This window comes from Macaca mulatta, chromosome 6 (genome assembly GCF_049350105.2).
Source record: "Macaca mulatta isolate MMU2019108-1 chromosome 6, T2T-MMU8v2.0, whole genome shotgun sequence".
Lineage (NCBI taxonomy): Eukaryota > Metazoa > Chordata > Mammalia > Primates > Cercopithecidae > Macaca > Macaca mulatta.
This window is the reverse complement of record NC_133411.1, coordinates 172,189,460-172,196,588: the sequence shown is the minus strand read 5'-3', so window position 1 is coordinate 172,196,588 and position 7,129 is coordinate 172,189,460. Positions and strand designations below refer to the sequence as shown.

Here is a 7,129-nt window from a genome sequence, read left to right as displayed (position 1 = left end):
CTTTACTATTTAGTCTGGCCTAGAATCCTGGATGGGCGAGCTGGTAGCAAACCTGGAAAGGCAGGTTTTGGTATCAGGCTCTCTAGATGGGCTAGGTGGCTTCCTGCTCTCTGTGGTCAAATGGGTAGTGTTGGCTGTGCTCCATGGTCTTGTGAGACCACTGGATGGATGCTGCCATCAGGCAGAGTTTTGCAATCATCTTTGGTCAGGCAGGATTACAGGTTTCTTCCCTGGTTGGACAGTACTGTTGTTTTGAATCTAGTTGGGCGGGTTTGGATGCTGGGTTCCCAGGCTGGATGAGGCCTCTGAGGTTGCTGCTTGGCCACGTGAGTTGGGTAGGGCCAGAGGTATGCTCCACAGATATATATTATGTAGGCTTGCCTCCTGGCCTAGGTCAGGCTTTAGCAGAGCACTGAGACTTGCATTTGAAGTTGGGCAGGGCCAGGTGGGTACTCACTAACCTGCAGTTGCCTCCTGTCCTGGTCTTAGTTGGATCACCTCTTAGCTGCTGGGGTTCAGAGGGACCAGATGCTCCTTCTGCAGGTAAATACTAACCTATAGTTGCCTCCTGGCCTGGGGAGGACCTTTTATCTTGGGTTTTCCCAGTTGTGCAGTTGAAGGGGATGTCTCTGCTTCATTCCGGAGTTCTGGGATATTCATAAAGGTATTTTTGCCCTTGGATAGTTGCAAGTTGGGCATCTGTGGAGGAGGGAGTGGAGCCAGAGAACTCCTTTCTGCCGTCTTGCTAATGCCACTCTCACCCATTTAAAATTTTTGTTAAAGAACATCGTCTATTGACTACACCAAGCTTATTGTCCTTCAGGATGCGCTGCGTCCTAGATATGACTGATTGGTTTCTTCTAGTGTTGTGTTGTTTAACTTTTTTCTAGCCTTTATATATCTTGTAAATGGGAAGTTAGAACTCTGAAGCCTTGATTAAACTCAGCTTTCTTTCTTTTTTTAAAAAACAAATGCTTTGTACTTTTTATTGCATCACATGAGGTGAAACATAATTTTGGATATTCCACTTTCAAATGCAGTCAGCATGATTTCTTCTTTTTAACGTTTCTCATCAAATTTTACCTGATGGTTTTAGCATCTATGATGATTATTGCCTTGACCCATTATTTTATTAGGGATTGCAAATGGTGATTTTCTTATTTTATCATTCTTTTTGCATTTATGTGCTAGAAATGTTCTGCATACAAGACCTTTTCCTCAGCAACAGTTGGTTATACTGAAATATAACTTATGCAGAAAAGTGGAATTAAATGCTCAATACATTCCATATATTTGTTGTTTTTTATAGTAATGGCTTGATGACCCAGCAAATTCTGGTGATGACCAATGGGTTTTTAAAAATATTTTTGAAAATATCTGCTATATTTCAATCAGATACTATTATTATTATTTTTTTGCTGCTCAAATTTGGCTCACTGTAGTCTGTTAGGAGACTCTCCAACTCGGCTCTTAAGTACTTTTGACATCTTTTTCTTTGGCCTCACATAAACAATACATGAAAGAAGAGATGAAATTTGTGTCTCAGACATTCAAAGAAAATGTGTTCTTGGCTCGGAAGACAATTTATAAAGAGGATTAAAAAACACTAAGAAAACAATGTTGAAATAACTGTTCAAAGTTTCTCCTCTGAAGTAGATGATGGTCATTTATGTACTGCATTCTAGATATGGCTGATATGTATATATATTCTTAGAAACCCAACAATGTCACATTATTTTACAGGCATACCTTAAATGTCATCTTAATTTTAAACCAACTGACACAGAAATTCATAATATTATGGTCCTATTTGTTAATCATCTTGTATTAATCATACTGTACTGCTTATTAATCATCCTTTTTATGTGCTGAGGATCCAGAGATGAAAAACAAGACAGAAGAGTTGTACTGACTCAAAAAGTTGGTAATATAGTTTAGGTTCCAGAGGAAAACCAATTTGGCTTCTGTAAAGAAAAGCAGAGCACACTGATAAGGAGCTCAGGTTTTGGATTCAGAGGAATATGGATCCTGACTCCTCCAAATCCTGGCTCTGAAACCTTTCAAAGTCAGCTAACATTTTCAGGTTTCAGTTTCCTCATCTGTGAAACAGTGTAATACTACTGATTTCATAGCGCAGGGATAAGTACGTAATAAAATACTTGTTTTTTTTTTTGTTTTTTTTTGAGACGGAGTCTCTCTCTGTCGCCCGGGCTGGAGTGCAGTGGCCGGATCTCAGCTCACTGCAAGCTCCGCCTCCCGGGTTTACGCCATTCTCCTGCCTCAGCCTCCCGAGTAGCTGGGACTACAGGCGCCTGCCACCTCGCCCGGCTAGCTTTTTGTATTTTTTTAGAGACGGGGTTTCACCGTGTTAGCTAGGATGATCTCGATCTCCTAACCTCGTGATCCGCCCGTCTCGGCCTTCCAAAGTGCTGGGATTACAGGCTTGAGCCACCGCGCCCGGCCCGTGATAAAATACTTGTAAAGCATTCAGCACAGGACATAGAGTAGTGACTGGTGAGAACAGCATTTGGTAAAGATGTCTGACTACGGTTGACAGGGGCAGGGAGGGAAGCTCACCATGGTGGAGGTGAGATATTCGAAGGAACAATCTGCTGGCTTTTCAAGTCATTAATTTGTGTCACACCTTAGGATTCTTTGTAACATTTCTGAATGAAAAGGGGCTTTGGAGGCCATCTATCTAACTGCCCCCCCCAACCAATTTTCTACTTAAGAAAATCAAGGCCCGATAAAGTTAAATGGCTCACATTCATATCACTACCATGCAACCACTAATGACAGAACTCAGAACAAGCAGTATTTGTCCAACAGAAATATAATACAAACTACAGATGTGATTTTCAATTTTCTAGTAATCCTTTGTATATTTCATGTTTACAGCACATTTTAATTTAGACTAACAACATTGCAGATACTCAGTAGCCACATGTGACAAATGACTAGTGTTTTGGACAATACAGATCTGTTTTAGTCCATATAATGTTGCTGTAAAGGAATATCTGGGGCTGGGCAATTGACAAAGAAAAGAGGTTTATTTGGCTTACAGTTCTGCAGGCTATACAAGAAGCGTGGCACTGACATCTGCTTCTGTTGAGGGCCTCAGTCTGCTTCCACTCTTGGTAGAAGGTGAAGGGGCGCCCGTGTAAGAAAAGATCACAGAGGTCACATGACAAGAGAAGAAGCAAGAGAGAGGAGAGGTGCCAGGCTCTTTTTAACAACCAGCTCTGGGGGAGCTAATAGAGAAAAAACTCACTCACCCCCAACGGAGGGTGTCAACACACGAGTGTTTCACCCCCATGACCTAAACACCTCCCATTAGGATCCACCTCCAACACTGGGGATCAAGTTTCAATATGAGGTTTGAAGGGGTCAAACATCCAAACTCTAGAAAAATCCAAAGTTCAGTTCTCCTAATTCCTGAGCATATGGTTTCTTTGCTTCTCCACATGACTTTCTTGTTGTTTTCCATATCAGAAATAATTGTCTTACAACATACATAGGCCATTAAACATAATTTTTCATCTTGAAAAAAATGTCACTTGTGGTCCTGATGCATTTAGGGGAAGAAATTATTTTAGGTAAGCCTTCCCTGGAGACGTACCACTTCTGGAAACTCTACCAGTGGTTTGTCAATAAACAATTTCAAATGAGAACACATTATTAGACACAAGGTGCTAATTGCAATCATAGAAATTTATATTTCTTTTCTTTTTTTTCCAGACAGGGTCTGACTCTGTCACCCAGACAGGAGTAGAGTGTTGCAATCTTGGCTAACTGCAACCTCCGCCTTTGGGGCTCAAGCAATCCTCCCACCTCAGGCTCCAGAGTGATGTGGATTACAGTCAGGAGCCACCATGTCTGGCTAATTTTCGTATTTTTTTTTTTTTTGTGGGAACAGAACAATAAGCACCTTTATTACACGGGTGAAGACAAAACGAGGATTTATTTGCCTTTCTGGGCCTTGATTTTCCTAAGATAGAACTCCAACTCTTTGCCCTATAGCACATAGCCATCTGCTGGGCCACGCTGTCCCGGCCTGGAAGCAATGCACGCAAGAAGCTTGCCCTGCTGGAACTGCTCCTCCAGGAGACTGCTGATTTTGGCATTCTTTTTCCTTTCATCATATTTCTTCTGAATTTTTTTAGATTGTTTTTTGTTTAAAATCTCTTCTTCCTCAGGAGTCAGCTTGGCTCCCTTCTTGAGGCCCAGAGGCAGTGTGTAGTGGGACTTGTACCACTGTCGGTACCGTGTGCTGTCGATGAGCACGATGCAGTTCTTCACCAGGGTCTTGGTACGGACCAGCTCATTATTAGATGCATTGTAGACAACATCGATGATCCTTGTTTTACGAGTACAACACTCTGAGCCCCAGGAGAAATTCCCTACATCCAGCCTCAGGGCACGGTATTTCTTGTTACCACCCCGCACACGGACTGTGTGGATGCGGCGGGGGCCAATCTTGGTGTTGGCAGCCGGGCGCCCCAACTCATACTTCCGCTTCTTGTGTTAGGGCTTTCTCTTGCCCCCGGTTTTACCGCGCTTGTGCCAGTTGTCCCGAGAGATACCCATCACTTGGCGCTGGCTGGAAAGAGCAATTTTTGTATTTTATTAGAGATAGAGTTTCACTATGTTGGCCAGGCTGTTCTCGAACTCCTGACCTCAAGTGATCTGCCCTCATTGGCCTCCAAAAGTGCTGGGATTACAGGCATGAGCCAACACGCACAACCAAGATTTCTATTTCTTTGATAATAAGTTTTTGCCTAAAAGTTTTATCAGAAAGTACATTATTAGTCATGGTCAAATTGTTGGCCCATCTCTAGCAGATGCACAAGTTTTGACAACATGCATTAACCTCTCTCCTGCCTTTCTTGTTTCTTTCCTATTTTAATTTCCCTTTAGCTTTTAGAAAATAGTATCATTTTAAAAATAAAATTATATGTATACCTGGCTTTAAGAATCAATAATTTCTTAAGATTTATTTTAAAGACTGTTGTACCCAGTCCGTTTATTCCCCAAAGAAGACCACCAGAGACTGCAGTCAAAGCCAAGCGGCAAGGGTCTTTATTGCAGGTTCGAACCTGGACCCCCGGCTGAACGTCGGGCGAGAGCCCAGAGGAGGGTCAGGAACTGTCTTTTATAGTCAGCAGTAAACAAGTACAGAGTCATAGGGGTCTTTTTGAACGACGTAGGCTTGGGATTGGTTGATATTTGAACAGTGCGAGTTGGCTGTTCTTGATTGGTTCCCGCCATCTCCCGCCATCCGTGCTATTTCAGTTACTCTTCTGACATGTTTATGACCTCTGGCAGGGATTTTCCTAACCGGTTTGTCCCGGCTTCAGTTCCGGGAGCCAACTGTATTGTTCCTCCTACAAGACAGCAGCATCTTTATACCCTATTTTCTACTTTCCCCTATCTGCGATCCTCCAGCTGCAAAGACTGAACTCTTACAGCTATTTTTTTCAGTTTAGGGCACACTTTTGAGACCTTTCCACTGTGGAAGAAGAGATTTAGCTTTCTCTCCCTCCACTTCCTGACCACCCCCTCCCTGCTTCCCCCTGAAATAAAAGCAATTTTATTATTCATCTAGTAGTCCAATAATACTTGTAATTACTGTCCTGTTCTCCTGCACCAACACCTCACACCCAGCAGAGTTATATCATAATTTTGGTCAGAAAATTCAGTGTTCAGCAATTAGACTGATGTCTGTAAATACTATTCATGCCTTAGTCATGTGGTATACAATAATTGTTTTTCTTTTATTGTACTTTTTGTTCCCTGTTGGAGTTAATAATTTTGTTTTGTTGTTTTATTTAGAGTTTTATGTAGATATCAACAACCAAACTCATTAACCTGAGAAGTGCAGCTTTATCTTTTGCCTGTAGGATGAGGAGATGAGAACTAGTTGAAGTGGGAGAGGTAGGAGGGAAAAGCATCTAGAAAGAGGGAAGGACATGTGCAAAGGCCCTGTGGCTAGGGGACAATGATAGATAAGGAACCACAAAGTGGCCAGTGTGAGTGCAACATGGAGAGAGAGGTAGAATAAACTGCTGGAGTGGGAAGAAGGAGCCAGGTCATCCACAATTTGTAGGCAGTGTTGATGGTTTGGTCTTGATCTCAATTATAGTTAGAAGAAATTTATTTAAGCATTTCCAGCAGGGGAGGGAGAGCCAGATTGAAATCTTTCTCTCTATTCTTTGCATTCCTTCATATTTTTTACAGTGATATTCTATTCTGTTTAAATTAGTCAGGATGATTTATTTTGTTTGCAATCAATAAACTTTAACTCGTTAAGGAGCTTTCTTGCATATGGATTTTGATGTCAATACTCAGTTGGACTGGACTTCTTTATACTAGGTTCTGTTTTGTTCTGTTGTCTGAATGTTGCCTAAATCTACAGAAGATTCTTTTGTATGTGTAGTAAATAGTTGTTTTTGGTTTCCTTTAATATATGTTGCTGCATTCAAATCAATTCACAGCTGTCATTTTCCAGGTACAGTTCTCAAGTTAAATCTCTTTTCAAGGTGTCTTTTATTATATCAAAAAGAACTTTAATTTATTTCTGCCATGTTATCTCTGTAAGTCCTAAGAACTCCAGACATGACAATTGTCACTGTGTGAGTCTACTGCAATTCATTTGTTTTGGTTTTTCCATTCATTCAAAAATGTTTATTTGTAAAAAGGACAAAAAAAAATACATAAGTACTCACACTGCCATTTTCTTTTCCACTACTTGATGAAAATTTTGTTCCTACCCATGCTATCTCTCCATTTACCTGTTATGTTGATTAGACCAATGAATGAACTAAGAATGAGGAGTGGTTTATTTCAAAATGGGCTGAGAGGTATTGCAAAATTTAAAAATGCCAAAAAATTAACAAAAAGTGTTATGCCACTACAAAAGGGGGTTCTGGAGGGGAATGAGAAAATAGGAGTGTCTGTGAAGATAAGCCTATTGGGTAATATATTTTTTTTCAAAAATGAAGAGTGAAGAATGGGGAGAACAGTTTTGGGCAGTTAACATGAAGGTTGGCAGTGGAGAGAAATGGGAGAAGAATTATTTTAAGGTGTTGATACAGGATTTCTCTCAGAGCTGCTTTTCCTTCTGGAGACC

The 7,129-nt window shown here is 41.1% G+C and overlaps 1 pseudogene; it reads right to left on the bottom strand.

Annotated features, from left to right (window-relative positions):
• Positions 1-3,905: 3,905 nt before the first annotated feature.
• LOC700262 (small ribosomal subunit protein eS8 pseudogene) lies at positions 3,906-4,610 on the bottom strand (annotated as a pseudogene).
• Positions 4,611-7,129: the final 2,519 nt, after the last annotated feature.